This window comes from Mauremys reevesii, linkage group 2, assembly GCF_016161935.1.
Source record: "Mauremys reevesii isolate NIE-2019 linkage group 2, ASM1616193v1, whole genome shotgun sequence".
NCBI classification, from domain to species: Eukaryota; Metazoa; Chordata; order Testudines; family Geoemydidae; genus Mauremys; species Mauremys reevesii.
In genome coordinates this window covers 183,372,978-183,391,446 of record NC_052624.1, presented here as the reverse complement: position 1 = coordinate 183,391,446, position 18,469 = coordinate 183,372,978, and the positions used below count along the sequence as shown (strand labels likewise).

Here is an 18,469-nt window from a genome sequence, read left to right as displayed (position 1 = left end):
CGAGCTTCCAAGAGCCGCTATAAATGCGCAGGGCGGCCAGGAATGGCTAGGAGTAAAATCTTCCGAAGCTCGAGTGGCCCGGCCAGCATCTATTTCATGTAGGTAGAAGGGCTCTGCTCTTCAATGGAATAAAGACAATGAGACACACAGCTGAGCAGCTGGCTAAGTAACGTAATGCTGGAATACCACAAGAGAAATCTGAATTCAAAAATTAAAGTTGCAAGCCCACTAGCACTCAGGAGAACTGTGCAGACTAATGGGCCTGATTCACTATATTTACTAGGGCAAAGTAAGTATCTTACATTCATTTGGCAGTGCATAGCTGCAAGTTATTAAGGCAAATAGGAATTGGGCCCAGTGTGCTCAGAAATGATGGAGAAAGCAACCTGCATTGCTTTTGAGCCCCACAGATAATGGTGATGAGCTAAGGGGGAAGTTGCACATTGCCCTCCATGATCAGATATAGGGCTTGCTGTCGAGGGGGGAGGGGGGAATTAAAGAGAAAAACACCAGATAATGGTGGACCACCCACAAAACATAGAATCCCCAAAATCCAAACAGACTTGCAATTTCACAGGCTGAGCAAATCAAGCAATGATTAAAGGTGCAAGGGAATCCATTTTATATTTCTAATATGGGAGCAGCTGTCTGACTGTTCAGTTGCCTGTGGATTGTTTGGTTGGGGAGGAAAACATACTAATCCAGGATCTCAGCTAGTGTAAATCAGTGCAACTCTCAAGCCTATGGAGCTACACCAATTTATACCAGTTGAGGCTCTGACCCATACCCTTCTATTATGATGAGTTTTGGAAGGTTGATAAGCAGGTTTGAGAGTGAATGAGAAAAAGCAAATAGAAAATTTACCAGGTGGACAGGAAGGTTTGAAAAGAAGTTCAGAGATTCTGGATTTTTATTGTTTTTCTGCTGGAGAAGTGATGGGGGGGATTATTTCTAAAGGAAGCCCCACTATTATATCTCTGAGCATTTGTTGCTTTTCTTATTGAGAACGTAGCATCAGCCTAAATTGTTAGGTTTAGCTAGTGTAAATTTGCTATTTCTGTCTTTGTGAGTACAATATCGGGGCTTAGATACTAAGGTGGTGGGTGCTACAAAAAACTGAAAGATAAATAGAATAGTATACAGGGACTTGTGGTGTCTAACTTTAGCTGGACTTTTTTCTTTGTATGTATTTAGGTCTGCACCAACTGCCTCATCCCTTGTTGTGTTGCCCTGCCTCCTCCATGCCACCCATGATGCCAGGGTTGATGTTCCATTCATCTGTATCTGCCACAAGTGCATATATGCATTTTTTTATGCTGCTCCAGTGCATACACTGGCTTTGTTACTCTGCTGCTCCAAGTTACTGACTTCTGTCCATTCAGATGCTTCCTGAAAACGCAGTTCTTCCATGATGCCCCAGCAATTTGGCAATCTTCACTGTCATATTGTTTTCCTCACCTTTTTGTTTGCTTTATCTTAAAAGGCAGAACAAAGAAGATACAGAACCACCAAGCTATGCTCATGACTTATCCTGAGTTAATGCATGGTTGGGTGTGTTTGTTTGTTTGTTTTTTTGCTGGTTGCCCTGATCCTTCCTTGCCTGGTCACCTTCAATCAGGACCCAATCCTTTACCCCTTAAAGTGAATGGAAGACTCTATTTGTGCACTCATTGTGTATTTATTTAATTTAATTTAATTTAGTTTTTATTTAAGACGCAAAGCCAGAGCTTTGGGCACGTCCCAAAACTTAAAATCATAGCTGGAAAGTCTAAACCTTTTCAGTACAATTCAAAGTACTTATTCAATTTTCCAATTCCAAATTCTCCAGTTAATAGACTCTGATACAGAGGAAACTAAGGATATTCAATTATACTGTGGTATCAGAAGAAAGGGAACAGTCACACAGTAGATCCACACAGCAGTAACTGTAGGAACATGTTTATTCAGGTACCACTTACTGAGGATGTGACTTGCTGATGGCCCAGAGTGGACTCCTTGCACTTTCATAAGTCTGGAGGAAGGCACATAGTAAGGTCTCAGAGGGACCAGGTTCTAAAAGAGGCAAACATTACAAACAATATTTACAGACTTAGAGGCCAGAAGGGACCAACATGATTATCTAGTTTGATCTCCTGCACATTTCAGGCCACTGAATCTCACCCACCAATTCCTGTAATAGACCCCTAACATCTGGCTGAGTTACTGAAGTCCTCAAATCATGATTTAAAGACTTCAAGTTACAGAGGATCCACCATTTACACTAGTTCAAACCTGCAAGTGACCTGTGTCCTGTGCTGCAGAGGAAGGTCTCTGCCAATCAGGGGCGGCTCTAGTAATTTCGCCACCCCAAGTAGGGCGGCGCGCCGCGCGGGGAGCTCTGGTGGGCGCCGGTCCCGCAGCTCCAGTGGACCTCTTGCAGATGTGTCTGCGGAGGGTGCGCTGGTCCCGCGGCTCCGGTAGACCTCCCGCAGGCACGTCTGCGGATGCTCCACCGGAGCCGTGGGACCAGCGCACCCTCCGCAGTCATGCCTGCAGGAGGTCCGCTTGTCCTGCGGCTCCGGTGGACCTCCTGCAGGCATGACTGCGGAAGGTCCGCCGGAGCTGCCTGCTGCCCTGCCGGCAAAATGCCGCCCCAAGCACGCGCTTGGCGCGCAGGGGTCTGGAGCCGGCCCTGCTGCCAATCTGACCTGCGGGAAAATTCCTTCCTGACTGCAAATAGGGCAGTGAGTTGGACCCGAGTATTTTGGCAAGACCCACCAGCCAGACACCTGGGAAAGGATTCTCTGTAGTAAGTCAGAGCCCTCCCCATCGAGTGTCCCATCTCTGGCTGTTGGGGATATTTGCTACTAACAGTCGTGGATGGGCCACGTGCCACTGTAGGCAGTTTTCTCATATTATCCCCTCCGTAAAATTATCAAGCTCAATCCTGAAGCCAGTTAGGTTTCCCCCCACTCCCCTTGGAAGGCTGTTCCAGAACTTCACTCCTAATTTCAAGCCTAAACTTGCTGATAGCCCATTTATATACCTAGTAGACTAATTATTACTATAACTACAATAGTATAAGGGCATGGCTACACTTGCAGATGCAGAGTGCTTTGAGTTAAACCAGCCTTCGTAGAGCGCAATAGGGAAAGCGCTGCAATCTGTCCACACTGACAGCTGACAGCGCACTGGCATGGCCACCTTAGGAGCTCTTGCAACGGCCACAGAGAGCAGTGCATTGTGGTAGCTATCCCAGCATGCAAGTGGCTGCAATGTGCTTTCAAATGGGTGGGGTGGAGTGTGACAGGGAGTGTGTTGTGTGTATGTGGGGGGAGAGAGATTGGGTTTTGGGGGGCTGAGAGCATGTCAGCATAACGTCTTGTAAGTTCAGACAGCAGCAGACCCCCCCCCCCCCCGTCTCTCTCCCTCTCACACAGCATGCCAGAGTAATGGTTGCTTTGTCTCGGAGCAGACAAGCATGCCAGCTGTTAGAAATGGAGCTTTCAAAGGGCATGTCTGCATGCCTGCAGTGATTACAAAACAATGACAAGACTGGCCACTTGATTTAAGGGGATTATGGGATGTTTCCAGAGGCTGCTCAGAGCTCAGTAATGCAACAGCTTGTTCACACTGAGGCCCGGGCGTTTCAGCCAATGTGCACCAAGTGTTAATCTTCTCGCTGAGGTAGAGTACCAGGAGCGCTCTAGCCCTGGAGTCAGAGCGCTCTATGTGCCTTGCCAGTGTGGACGGGTAGTGAGCTAGTGTGCCCGGGGCTGCTTTAATGCGCTGTAACTTGCAAGTGTAGCCAAGCCCTAAGATGCTTAGAATATAAGGCTCTTATCCTGCCCCCATTTAAGTCTATGGCAAAACTCTCATTGACTTCAAAGGTGCAGAATCAAGCACTAGTGAATTTGTGGCAGAGACTGTAGGCCTGATCCTCTGTTGCCCAACATCTTGTGTAATCATTTACTGTACACCGCTTCAAAGTGGACGTCAAATGCTACCAGATCAGGATAATAACATTTTACAACCACTTCCCATCCATTTTGCATTGGTGTAAATTAGTACAGGGCAAGGAAGAACCTGGAGCAGCATCGTTCCATGTTTCCTGTAAAGCACCTAAGGCTTTGTCTATATGGCAGTTGTACTATTTTTATAGATATAGTTATGCAGATGTAATCATATGCATATGATTCCCCCACCCCCTTGTGGCCAGACTTACATTGGAACAAGAGTGTTTACATGGGTTGTGTGTGTTATACTGGCATAACAATATTGCTTTAAATTTGCCCTAGGTTATACCAAACAAGCTTCCCATGTAGACAACGCCTAACATACTTTGGGTACTATACATTAATAAATAATTATGATTAGAAATGTCATAGTGTCTTTTAATTCTCCATAGCCTAGTCATTCCTGTATCAAGTCACACCAAATATCTACATGTGGTACATGCCATTATATTACTGGGAAAACATGTTTGAGAAGGGATTAGTTGAGTAATGCACTTAGTTATAGGCTGCAAATTGTTAGCAGGATTCAAAAAACAAACAAAAAAAGACTGGATGTTTATATGGCTGACGAACACCTAGGATTATAGTAGAGGGATTAAAAATGAAAATATATACGCTAAAATTGAAGGCTGATTTACACCAGCTGAGGATCAGACCTTAGTTGGTTTGGAAGGGATATGAACACTTATGCTTCAGGGCATAAATTAACCTGTAACTGATGGGTGCTAAGAGGACGCTTTTCCTGTAGGCAGAGTATTCATAACTGTCAACTGTAGGTTTTCTTGCTCCTTCCCCTGAAGCATCTGTACTGGGCAGTATTGGGAACAGGACACTGGAGTAGATGGACCACTGATCTGTGTTCCTATCCTGGAACCTCTCACTGCAGGCATAATTGTGTTTAGAAATCCTACACACCTTGCATTCTAAATATAGTTTGGCTCTTTGCCAAATGGTTGTGGGTCTGCAGCTCATTCTGATTCAACACTGTAATTCGACAGTCTAAGTAAACAAGACACTCGAGGATGCAATCAGTGGTGTCTTAAATCACTGCAGGATTCCATATTTACTTTGTTAATTATTCAAGTCCTGACAAAAAAAAACAACAAAGCTTAGAAGGAGGAGGCAGTTGGTGAGGATTTAATTAAATATTCAATTTCTGTTTTGAAAACTCTCCAACTTGAAACTGTTTAAATGTTCCCTTCAGTTTGAGGCAAACACTCAGCTATACGTCTCAGTATTAACATCATTTATGGACAATCCAGTGGCTCAAATATTAGTTGATGGTTACTGCATAGGTTTCAGTTGAGTGGAATTTATAGTCCAAGCTGCTTTGAACACATTACCAAAAGATGCATCGTTATGTTTATGAAAGTAAATGGGCCAGGCAGGAATTTCACAATTTTCACAAATTGCTCTGGCTACCGCTAAGTGTGTAGAAAATGAAAGGGAAAGAATGAGCTATAATGTTACATTGTTTGTGTGGTACATGCCATTATATTGCTGACAAATGCTGGCGGGATTCCATGGGAAGAGAAGTTTTCAGAGCCACGCTCTAGCCTGCTGCTTTAGCTCAGTGCCCATGGTAACGCCCAGATGGAAAGCAGGGCTTACCAAAGACAGAAGGCAGAGGAGGAGGGGAAGAGGGAATAAGCTTGATAACAAAGTCTAGGCGCTGTAAATGTTAAAATCTTATGGTGCTGTAATTTAAAAAAAAAAAGGCATAAATTCCATCCTTTTGATGAATGAGGGCCCAGTCCTGCAACACCTACTCATAAGGGAAGCTTTGCTCATGATTCATCGCATTGGCTGAGGAGCAAACAGACCAACTTGGGAAGAGGGTGTAAAGGTGGCATTAAGCCCTCTCAGGTACACCCAAGGAGCTCTTATGGCAGCTGGTGATAGCCAGGGTCTAATGATGCTCTGGCCACAATGCCTGTGCCAGCAGCCAAGGCTGTGTGGAGCTGTAATGTTGGCTGTATGTCATTAAGCATTCCCTTGCCCTGAGTTGGTGCTCGCTTAGCCAGCTATGTGGGGAGAATCTAGGCCACTGAGTAAAGTTGCTCAGGTGTGCCAATATTGATTTGCAGGATTTCAGGGTTCCTTCCCCACTCTGAACTCTAGGGTACAGATGTGGGGACCTGCATGAAAGCCCCCTAAGCTTATATCTACCAGCTTAGGTTAAAACCTGGTACGCTGCCACCACCAAGTGATTTAACAAGAAACAGGAAAAGGATCACTTGGAGTTCCTCTTCCCCCCAAATATCCCCCCAAGCCCTTACACCCCCTTTCCTGGGGAGGCTTGAGAGTAATATCCTAACCAATTGGTTACAAAGTGATCAAAGACCCAAACCCCGGGGTCTTTGGACAATGGAAAAATCAGTCACGTTCTTAAAAGAAGGATTTTTTTATTTAAAAAAAATGTAAAAATCATCTCTGTAAAATCAGGATGGAAAATAACTTTACAGGGTAATCAGATTCAAAGAGCCCAGAGGAAACCTCTCTAGCCTTAGTTTCAAAGTTACAACAAAACAGGGATACCTCTCTCTAGCAAAGGTAAAATTCAGAAGTTGAGAAAACAAAGATAAACTAATATGCCACGCCTGGCTGTTACTTACAAGTTTGAAATATGAGAGACTTGTTCAGAAAGAATTGGAGAACATGGATTGATGTCTGGTCCCTCTTAGTCCCAAGAGCAAACACCACCAAAACACAGAGCACAAACAATATTTGAAAGTATCTTGTCCCCTTATTGGTCCTTTGGGTCAGGTGTTACCTGAGCTTCTTAACCCTTTACAGGTAAAAGGATTTTGGTGCCTCTGGCCAGGAGGGATTTTATAGTATTGTATACAGGTGGGTTGTTACCCTTCCCTTTATAGTTATGACTCAGGAATTGGCACTTAGCCCATAGCATGGGGACTATGAAGAATAATTAGAATTCTGGGATTTAAAAATGGAAACTAGTGCTTTTATTTAGATTTCTACTAACAGAAAAAGGTGAAGGGAAGGGAAGGGGAAACTTCCTGAATAACTACACACCAGTCTAATTTCAGGTAATAGGGTGCAGCAACTATTTCGCCTACAGATTCCTTTACAGGAAGATTGTTGCTCAGGAATGCTGGCCCTTTAAGGCCTGGCCTGAACTGGCTTAATTACAGTATGAGCTAGGGACCACTTTTAGAGAGAAATGGGGGGAAGTGGATCCAAACAGTCTTTTATTTTGAATCCCTATGCAGATCCAAGCTGGATTCTATGGGCCAGGCTGGCTCTGAGAGGCAAAATCATATCCCTTCCTCATAGTGCCCACAGAAGCAGCTGTGCCAAGGAGGGGATGAGGATTCATTCCAGGGGGAGGGATGATTTTACTTGTGGCTGGTGCCATAGGACATCAGCTTTGGAAGTTGCACAGACGATGCATCAAACAGCACATTGCAAGGCTGGCCAGGCTCACCCAATGTTGGAGTTGTGCTGGGTGGCTCTCCACCTCCATTTAGTTTCAGCCGGCCATTCCCTCTCTCCTTACCATGATCACTCTCTTTTTCCTTTCTAAACCCCCCTCAAAAACAACCTGCCTCCAGAAGCCCCTCCTGTTAGTGGGGCAGAAGGGGACACCAGCAACCTGGACCAATGAAGGCAGAAGAGAAGGAAAAACCTAAAACAAACAACAGCCAGCCAACCAACCAAAACAAACAAACAAAAACCTCAAGGAAAATGATATTTTTAAAACCATAGAATAAACACCAGCGGGCAGTGTGGTTTCCCATCCTTTTTAATAAGAGGCTGCAGAACTGCATATCCGTCCCTAGGTGGTGCTGTGCGAGGCTACAAAAAGCAAGTACTCCTTACTTCACTCACACGATTAACCTGGCAGCACCCTGCGCAGTAAGCAGGCTCTGGGGTGCCTTTGGATCCTAAAGGGACTTAGAACACTGGCTCATGCATCCTCTTTAGGAGATCGCTTACCTGAAGTAAGAGAGTGGCCTGACTTATTTCTCTAGTGTAGTATGCAGTAGGTCCTTTATATATTCCAACTCTGCATCCAGGGTTTTCATATTTGAGCTTGAGGAAAAGGTCTGATACCATTGGGTTCTCTTCTGGTGTAACCTATTCCATATTTCTTCTGCCCTGTTCAGCTGTCCCTCCCTCAGAAGTGGATGGGTCTCTCTCACCATGTGCTTAGGGTGAAACAGGAGGTTATTTTGTTACTGTTTTCCCATTTGGATGCCTTGTCTACTTGTTTCGAGTTGATTCGGGTCAGAGAACATTGGTCATTTGTGTGGTTGACCACATTGCAAAGGAGAAAAACTGAGGGATCTGTGGTGGGGAGGGAAGGAGTATGTGGGGAAAAGTTGTGGTGGCATTCAGGAAGGTGTATGTGGAAAAGGGGAAAGACAGATGCTGCCACTTCTCCTCAGTCCATACCCATCCACTTGTATCTACCTTCCCCTCTTCCAGCATGAAAAAGGGCACATTACAGTAATGGATAGATTTGTAAGTATAACTTACTGTATTTATCTTGCATGGCTGAGTCTGAACTTCTATCTCAAGGTAAAGTCCAGTGAGCAACAGCCCCTGGAGTTTTCACTGAACCACATCAGACAGACCAGTGACTATTTAGTTTAAGCATCCTGAAAAAAGGAACAAATGTTTCTGAGCTTCTTAGGGCTGCAAATCTTGCAAGGTCACACGTGCTTGTGATATTCACAGTTCTACCAGCTTCTCTGGGTTTGTCAAAAATAAACTATTCTCACAGTCTATCAGTACTTCTGCTTCCCTACAAAAGGATGCGTTGAGGCACATAAACATTTACAGTTACAACAAGAAAGCTAATCAGACATTTCTGAACCTCAAAAAATGTTTGGTTGAAGTCTGGGGCAAAGGTTTGTCTTTTCTTAAAAGCCAGATTGGTTCAATCCTCCCTATACTTCAACTCAGCCTTTAAAAAAAAAAAAAGTCAACCAAAAACACCCCACAGCCTTCCTAGCCCATGGTAAAGGCTTTCCAGATCAGATTATGGAATCTCTCTTGATAGCCTAGCTAGAGTGGGCCTGATTCTCCACTACCTTGGACCTTATGCAGTCATTCATAACAGCACAAAGTGAGAGCAAGAATGCTACCAAACATCACACTCACCTTGCAGTGGTGTCAGTGACTCCTCAGGGGCCAGGTGGATTAAACAATTACACTGCATGTTTTGCTTTAACAAATATTATTTTATCTTGAAATTGTTAAAGTAAGTGTCTTTTGTGCCCTTCATCGTAAAGCTATTCATTTTTGTCTTCTAAATCCTGACAAGGAATATTTGTGACACTGGCTAATCCCTGTTACCCCATCTCTCTTTTTATTAAAATTTCCAATCTGTCCTGAGTACAATGCTTTCCTGCTGCAATCAATCACATTGTCTCATTTCTTTTCCCTGCTTTCTATGGCTCATTCTCTAATTTATTTCAAGGAATAGAGAGATTTCTCTTCTTGATGGTCACTGCATCAGGGAATCCTAACAGACCAAAGAAGGGGATTGCCTGGGTTGTAATTAGTTTCTTTCTCTCTGGGTTTAATCAAAAATCAAAATATTGTATGGATTTTCTGTCTTTTTCTCCGTAAAACAAAAACAAATGCAGTTCCAGCTTGGAGGCTGGGGTGGGGGAAACCTATCTTGCTCCAAAATGGCTACATTCCATCCTGAGGCAAATAAGGGAAAGTTCACAACTTTTTCCTGTGGATGTGTGAAAAGTTGTTGCAGTTGCAGCAAAAGGTGTGTTTGCTGCTGTAAAGTGATACAGTGATGGCTTCATGAAAATCGCAGAATTATCACATGAAAACTGGTAACTTCACACAGCTTTGCTCTCACCCCCAGCCTTTCACTCACTTGTTGGCTTGTTTTTCCTTTCATCTTTGTGATGTGCTCACAGGCCATCGTATAAAAATGATCTCTCAGATAAAGTTGCAGTTTCCCTTAACCGTATAAAAATGTGTGGAAAATAAAGGGAGTCTTTTCTGGCTCTGAATACACATAGGCCTTTGGAGTAAGAAAGTGACCTTTTTTGACAGTCCCTTTTCAGACAATAACTTACTTTAAGTACCTGAACCTTTAAAGATGTTCTTTGTAAACTGTATTTTTCTCCTCTCTAAAGCTGGGGACTAGTGGTAGGGCATGGATGCCCAGCACTCAGACTAGGCAAATATATCGGGTGTGTCCTATCCATGTTCCCGCCACACACTCACTCACACTGCTGTCTTTGATGGCTCTTGCTGTGTCTGAAGAGAGTGGAGTGGACCTGTGATGAGGTGTAAAAAAACAAAACACATGTAGCAGGAGAGCAGGTTAACCTAGGCTAAGGGAAACCAAGGGGTTAATACAGGACAGGAGGAAACAGGAAGTGGAGCACCTTTGTTGTGACACACTATCCACTATCAGAGAACATTCAGTCCTCCAAGTGGAGAGATGAAAGCTCCTTCTGGGAGTGCTGATGGAGAGGGTTTAAGGCTATGAAGCTGCAGGACTTTACAAGTGGCTGAGCTAGGAGTGGTTAGTTTATTTTGTTTCTTTGGGGAATGACTGGCTGGAATAAGCCTCCATTTCTATTCTTTTTTTTTACTTGGGGCTGGGCTGCAGGAAACACCAAGGTGCTCTCCTTTCACCACTCTTGCATACCCCACAAGAGGAGGACTCGTTTCAGTTTGATCAGAGAGACAAACAACCCTACTTATGAAAGGGAACCACAGCACAGCCAGAAGGAAACTGAGGCAGCAGCCGTTCCCTGACCTAAAGAGGTAAGGCACTTTTCTTCAGGGGGCCATTGATGTCTCCTGGCTTGTTTGCCAGGTTGAGGAATAGGGAAAGGCAGGAGCTTCAGTCCTGCACAGGTGGGAATGACTGTGGAAAAACAAGCATGATTGATGGCTTCTTTGGCAATGTAGCTGTGACAACCCTGTGGCTTGCTTGCCTTTCAAAATATCTCGAGGCCATCCCAGCTTGCCCTGGGCTAGTGTGAGAACGGGAATGGCCCTGGGACTTGCAGGGGAGGGAAAACCCCCAAAATGAACAAGCAAAACCCAAAACAAACACCCTCCCCCACACTTAACTAACTCTCAGTTCTCACATAAGGTTGGGCAGAGTTGAAAGATCCTCCACTTGCATCCACCAAACTCAGTGTGGAGCTTAGAAAATAGGAGCTGATGTGTAAATGGAGATGAGGGAGAAAAGAAAGGTGAAAACGAGAGGAATGAGCCACTAGTAGTCCTACAAAAGGAAAAGAATGTCCAAGCCAGCTGCGGTGCTGGTGTGTGGGATGCTTGCCACTATTGTCATGTTTTATTCTGAGCACAGCAGGAGGGCATAGCTAGGACAGTTATTAGTGTAGATCTGTGGTGAATGGAAACACTTGCCAAGTCCTTTAAGTTCCCTTGGCACATACCAGGAGATCCAGCAGCTCTGTGCTGCTCCTAGCTTACATCCTTCCTTGGCAGCTGCCATGAGTTGCTTCCTTTTCCCTGTTGAAGGGGGGGGTCTACTATGGGGCATTTGCAGCTCCTCAGAGCAGCAGTAAAAGTAACTGCATTTCTTACTATACTTTACATCTGTTTGGAGGGGAAACATGCTGTGCAGGGTGGTTGTTCTAACTCCTCTCTCCCTCTCACTGACTTTCCAGCCTCTGCTAAGGTGTGACCATGGCTGGAAGTGAGCGTGGACAGGGCCGGCTCCAGCTTTTTTGCCGCTCCAAGCAGCGAAGAGAGGAAAATAAATAAATAAATAAATAAAGCCGCGACCGGTGGCATTTCGGCGGCTGCTCTACTGCGCCGCTTCATTCTTTGGCGGCAATTCAGCGGCTGGTCCTTCCCTCCAAGAAGGACTGAGGGACCCGCTGCCGAATTGCTGCCGAAGACCCGGATGTGCCACCCCTTTCCATTGGCCGCCCCAAGTACCTGCTTGCTGTGCTGGTGCCTGGAGCCGGCCCTGAGCGTGGAGGGGTTTTTGGGGGACAAAGCTGTGTGTGTCTAGGGGGATGATATTGCATAACCCCCCTACTCTCCATGCAGTTGTTGTAGGCCCTTTTCAAAATTGAGGGTCCTCTGTTTCCTCCCGTGCTGGGTAAGGGAAAGGAAGCATGTGCAATAGGATTTTCAAAACCACTCAGTGTTGGCCTAACTCCACTCCCATTGGAGCCAGTGGCTTTTACTCTTGACTTCAATGGCAGCAGAGTTGTCTTGGTGGGGAGTGCTTTGAAAATTCCACCCATAGCTCCTGCAACACAATGCAAACAAATGGCAGTTTTTCTGAACACAAAGTCAGGTCTGCTCCTTCTGGCTTTCTTAGCTTATAATTTGTTAAAGGGAGGAGAGGTGAGGGTGGCTTTGAGGAAACATGTAACAAGCCAATTATAAAAACTTAAAGGATTCTAAAAACGGGTTCCAGCTACATCTAAAATAGGATGGGTTTGTGACCTGTGGAGGCCCGGTGTGACATTGCCATGGCAAAAGCCTGAATAGAACTACAGAGAGATCTTTATGCATGTCTGATCATCTTTAAACATCCTTTTTTTATGAGAGAGATGTTTGTAGATAGTTTCCAGTTTAGAACGATAATGATGAACTATTGCTGCTCTTGGGAAATACTGTAGTGCATAAATTCAAAGTGAACAGTTTCTAGAACCTAAGGTACCATGGAGAAAGCACTACAAAGTAAAGCATTGTAAACAGCAACTTTATAGCATCTATAACAAATGCAGAGGGATGTGCTTATCATATATAAAAAGAGGGGGTTGATTTCAGTATTGCTGTCCACAGTGCTCAAATCATGAGATTGTCTTAAAACTCGCAGTATCTTTTAAAATAACAGGTTTCAGAGTAGCAGCCGTGTTAGTCTGTATCCACAAAAAGAACAGGAGTACTTGTGGCACCTTAGAGACTAACAAATTATTTGAGCATAAGCTTTCGTGGGCTACAGCCCACTTCATCGGATGCATAAAATGGAACATATAGTGAGGATATATATATATATATATACACACACACACACACACAGAGCATGAAAAATAACAAGTTTTAGGGGTTTTATTGGCCCTCTGGCTTTGGAGCCTTTAGGGTACACTCAGTGCTTACTTTATAATGAAAGAGGTGCTGGTGCTCAAGCAATTTTTTTATTCTCATAACTGATGCGGCAAGCCTAAAGGTGCTGGGGCTATGAACTGTCAAGACTAGAGGTGCCGGGGCTCAACCCTGGCTAGCCCTGGCACAAATTAAGCACTGGGTACATTGAGTTTCCTCTATAATCCTGAGTGGTAGAAACTTTTTCTTTTTTATTATTAAAGCTGAGACTTTTGTTTAATCACGTGCCTCCAGGAGCTGGCACTTTAAAAAAACCACCAAATACTGTGAGATTCACAATAAAATGTCAAGAATTGACAACACTCTGATTCTTGTTTACATTAAGGCCCCTTTGCCCTACTCTGGCAGTGTAAAAGGGCCTTACCGTGGGCCAGAGCAGTGTTAAAGGGGTCTTCTTATAACTGGAAGTCAGGCTTCTAGTCTTTAAACCCTCACACGGACATGTTTCAGGGCAGGGTCAGTACCTTCTTATTCCTTTTTGAGCTTGAGCTTATTGGTTGGACTGTGTTTTCTGTGTTGCTGGAGGCACAACAGGCTTTTTCCCTGGTGGATTTATTTGGTCAAATTGCTGTAGTAATTGAATCCCCCTTATTTCAGTGCTGATGGACTAGTCTTTAAAATTCTGTTCATTTAATAATGCAGGTATAATAAAATGATGGAAAAGTGTTTGCCGAGTGGGAATGTTGCTCTTCCCTCCTGCTCATTTTTGGATTTATATCAGCAAGTTGCCCTAGATATGTTAATTTCTGAGCACCTAAAAGTATAATTATCACACAATTACCCAGCCAAGTAAAATCTCTAATCCACAGGTGCAATATTTCCCATCTGTTGTAGTTCTGGATGGTTCTACTCAAACCTGCACATTAAAAGATTTGTACAATACTTAGATTTCCAAGGGGAGCCATATGTATGGCATTTAAACTAAAAAGGTGCTAGGCAGTACACTGATGAGGGACGGGTAGAGGGTAGAAAGCAGGGTGATACAGCTGCACAAAAAGAGATGGCTAAGAGATTCCTAGAGGATTTCATAGTTATCACAATCATGTTGAAAGGAATACATAGCTAATAACCCCGTATTAAGTTCCATGAGGATGTAATTATTGAATTCTCTTCATTTTATTGCTGATTTGAGCCTCTTTATTTCAATGCAAGCTCAGCAACGACATCTTGACCTTGCAATGAGCTCCACATGGGCACAGGGGTCTGTCTGCATGGTGCTTGTTACAGGATCAGGGCATAAACTGCTATGGACAAATGTACACTAGCTGCTCTTCTAATGCTAATGCCATTTATATTGGAAAAGGTGTATTTTCCCACATAGTTAGTGACTGGATTAAAAGGACAAGTTCTGCATGTGATTTGTTACATAAAGGACTTTAAAAAATCTTCTAAAACAGAATTTTACCAATTATTTTACCAGTTTACTGCCTACTATTATTTTGTTTCACTTTTTGCAGTTCATCCTGGACAAAGAAAATAAGTTAGTAATTTTCATGTTTGGGGACACAGCAATCTTCTAGCATTTTACTGTTAGGCTCTCATACACCATCACAATGCTTAGATTTCAGACAAGTGAATGTCTTAGTTTATTTTAAAATGTTTCCTTTGGGATTCTCACACACTAATCATGGAAGTATTTCTATTGGCTTAAGATTTAAAAATGTATTTTGCACAGTGTAACCTCCTGTCACTTACTATGTAGGCAGTGTCGACACTACAGCAGCTAGAGCGGTGCAACTGTACTGATGTAGCTGTAACGCTTCTGGTGAAGACACTCTAAGGGCTTGTCTCCACTTACTGGGGGATCGATGTTCGGAAATCAATACACCGGGGGTTGATTTAGTGGGTGTAGTTGACTGCCGATCGCTCTCCCGTTGACTCCGGTCCTCCACTGGAATGAGAAGCATAAGGTAAGTTGACGGGAGAGTTTTTGCTGCCGACCCAGCACAGTGTAAACACTGCAATAAGTCGACCTAAGGTACGTTGACTCCAGCTACATTATTCACGTAGCTGGAGTTGCATAACTTAGGTTGACTTAGCCCCATAGTATAGACCTGCCCTAAATTGAAGGAAGAGAACTCTCCCGTTGGCTTAATAACTCCACTTCCACGAGTGGTGGTAGCTATGTCGGTGGGAGAAGCTCTCCAGCTGGCATAGCACTGTTCACACCAGCGCTTAGGTCTGTGTAATTTATGTCGCTCAGGAGTGTGGATTATTCACACCCCTGAGCAATGTAAATTATGCTGAAATAATTTGTAGTGTAGACATAGCCATAGGTTTTAAATTGATGTAAATCCATTAAGTGGAGTTACTGGTATCTTACAGTGATGTGAGATCAAAACTGGGCCTTGTGTGTCTGATCCTGCATTCTCTATTGACTGTGGGAAGTGCAAAACTGGGCCTTGTAAAGTCCTGTATGTATACCTAGAGCTTTGAAAACTGCACTTGCTAGTTTTTTAATCCAGAACCAAGGATGTTCTGAAATAGTTACTGGATGCTAACTTATAAATTTTGTTTCTTAAGAGTTAACTTCATTCCCAAACTTTTGCCATTAACAATATTTAATGCTTGCATTGTACTTAGTGAGTGGGGAAAAACTGCTCAAATTACAATCACTGCACTAACTAAAACCAATGTTTTGCATGTCTGCTTTTCCTTCTGTCAGAAAAACCACCACCACAGTTACTTTACATAGCACTAAAATACATAACTGTCTTGTTTCAGGGTGTAAACCAAAATTATCTGCCTGAAGCTAGGAAGGAATCTGTCTGGACAAGTTATCCCATAATTGTGAAATATCTGGTATTGGGGAGTGCTGGTGACAGCAGAATATTGGAGTAGATGAACCATTGGTCTAATATGTCCAACAATGGCTATTAGCCAGGACGGGCAGGGATGGTGTCTCTAGCCTCTGTTTGCCAGAAGCTGGGAATGGGCGACAGGGGATGGATCACTTGATGATTATCTGTTCTGTTCATTCCCTTTGAAGCACCTGGCTTTGGCACTGTCGGAAGACAGGCTACTGAGCTAGATGGACCTTTGGTCTCACCCAGTATGGCTGTTCTTATGTTCTTAATACATTATGGCAGTTACGTTTCTATGTTCTGTATAGCTCTTCTCTTTTACACCCATTAAGGGGGCTCCTTGTCAAAGTGCACAGATGTTTGTGGCTACCACTCCTTCCAGGTAGCCAACAAGATCTCTTCTAGCTTTTCCAGGCAACTGTTGACACCTCTGCCATGTGTCTGAGAGGCTTTGTCACTTCTAACATCTTTGTAGAGTGCGAACTGTCTCTGTGAGCTATGGCTCCAGAAGGAGATGGTGAATGTTCTGTGAGGCATCTAATGCTTACAGACTTTGCTAGACAGTAGTGGAAACATAAGCAAATATGTTTTTTTTAACTGAATGATTCTGTAAGAGTGAAGACATATGTTGTCTATTTTTGCCTCCTCTTCTGAACCAATTAGAGCGTGATATTGTTTCCCAGTTAATGAGGCAGACACACTCTCATTTTGGTTCAGCTGTGGAAGGGTTCTTATTGCTCCGCAGGTTTCTGTACAGTGAGAAAAGTAGCTGCTGCCGCTTTATTGATAGAAGAAACTGCATTAACAGCAACGACTACCCCGTATGGCCAATAAGCCACACTAAGCAATGGAGGCTTTCTAAACTCGGCACCCTCTTGCTGAAGAGTGTATCTGTTGTCACTTGATTGGGATTTCAGTGGTGACTATATAATTCTCTGCATTTAGAAGACCCCAGGAAAGAGGGCTATAGGGTAAAGCCCTTTTATTGAAGTCAGTGGGGCTTAGCATGTGCTTGAGGGCTTTGCTGAACTGGGATGGTGCTTTCCTGAATTGGGGCCATAGTGAGCAGCACTGATAAGGAGCACTGCATTGGGCTCCACAGCAAAAATACTGCTGGGTCAGGATGGAAGAGGGGCACCATTAATGAGATTGCTACAGAGGGAGGAAAGCTTGCGTCAAAACAGGGAGAGTCCTGAGTAACCAAAACCCTACGTCTCTCCCCCTAATAAATCACTCTTTTATGCCCTACCATCCCTCTTGCATACTCCAGTAGCGCAGGCTGAGGGAGAAGGGGAGCTTGATCAAGATGAGGTTGCCGCTTAACTGTCTGTTTGGGCATGTTTGAAGCTAGCATCTGCCTGCTTTAAGGGGTTGCAGTTCAGGTTTGAGAGACCAAAGGGCTCACTTCATTACTACGAGCCTCCCTAGTAACCCAAACTCCTTACATAAGGGGACTTCTCCTGCCCAGTTCTTAATCTTCGGCCACTGAACAGTCCCAAAACTATAACACTCATAGCATTGGAAGCACAGCCCTCTCCTTCTGTATGACGGTGGTCAGTGTAATTTAATCCTCTTCTGCTATTTTACAAGGACCGCATGACAGAAAACTGTGCTTTGTCTTTATTTAAGAGAGGTAGTGAGGTCCAGTGGATAAAGCACTAAAGTGAGTCTTGTGGTGGTGGTGGTGGTGAATCTGGGTTTTATTCCTAGTTCTGCCACTGACCAATTGTGTAACCTTGGCCAAGTAATTTCACGTCTATGCCTCAATTTTCTTGTTTGTGACACAGGCATAATACTTACCTCCTTTGTAAAGCACTTTTGAGATTCAAGCATGAAGAGGTAGTTGGGTAGTTCAGTATTTCCGCAGTTCTATTCACCAAATACCCTCTGTACTTCCATTTGACACCCACTCAGTAGGGAGATAACACCCTGATAAACAGCCTGCTTGTTGAGGCAATGGCTTCAGGCCATCCTACTGTTGCTCTAATTTGCCTTCCTTGTTATCCACTCTGTGTAAAGGTTCCAGTACTGCTTCATAATGGCAGCTTTGCACAGTTCTCTGCCTTATTGTTTTACTCATAGAATCATAGAATCTCAGGGTTGGCAGGGACCTCAGGAGGTCATCTAGTCCAACCCCCTGCTCAAACCAGGACCAAACCCGTTGTTTTAATTCATTCCCTTTATTTTATCCTATTTTATTTTCCAATTTTAAGTGATAAATTATTTTAATTTGTTGTTGCATCAGATGTGTAGTACTGGTGCGCTCACTTGCTGTTTCTAATCTCTTTTAAAAATCATTTTTATTCATTAAAAATACTGTTTGAAATTGAGTCTCGCTCACCCATTTTTATTCTTCTGTCCACCAGATTAGAGTGTGGATTAGCTGCTGTGAGTAACCAGGGCAGGGCAGGTTATCAATGCTTGTACAGAAATAGCAACTCTGAGCCAAATTTAGAAGCACTGTATTAAATGTTAATTAATTAACTTTCACAGTAACTCTGAAGTAGAGAGTATTGATCTGTAAAGTGGGCATAATAAGAAAAGTGAGGCCTGGAGAGGTTAAGA

General features: G+C 43.8%; 2 long non-coding RNA genes across 7 annotated transcripts in view; one reads left to right on the top strand and one right to left on the bottom strand.

The window, feature by feature from the left end:
- Positions 1-1,927: 1,927 nt before the first annotated feature.
- On the bottom strand, positions 1,928-17,917 carry LOC120398716. Of its 6 annotated transcripts, XR_005594651.1 has the most exons (6): positions 17,705-17,917; positions 14,796-14,991; positions 10,067-10,270; positions 8,499-8,620; positions 7,956-8,167; positions 1,944-2,052 (listed from the first exon to the last, which is right to left on the bottom strand). It is a non-coding gene; the product is annotated as an uncharacterized LOC120398716 (long non-coding RNA). The 6 variants fall into 6 exon arrangements; XR_005594650.1 differs by lacking the exon at positions 7,956-8,167 and having other exon boundaries at positions 1,928-2,052; XR_005594652.1 differs by lacking the exon at positions 7,956-8,167 and having other exon boundaries at positions 1,928-2,052; positions 10,076-10,270.
- Positions 10,373-18,469, top strand: part of LOC120398717 — a 132,656-nt gene continuing 124,559 nt past the window's right edge. The window contains exons 1-2 of the long non-coding RNA XR_005594657.1: positions 10,373-10,521; positions 10,609-10,766. This is a non-coding gene — a long non-coding RNA (uncharacterized LOC120398717). The remainder of the gene's footprint in view (positions 10,522-10,608; positions 10,767-18,469) is intronic.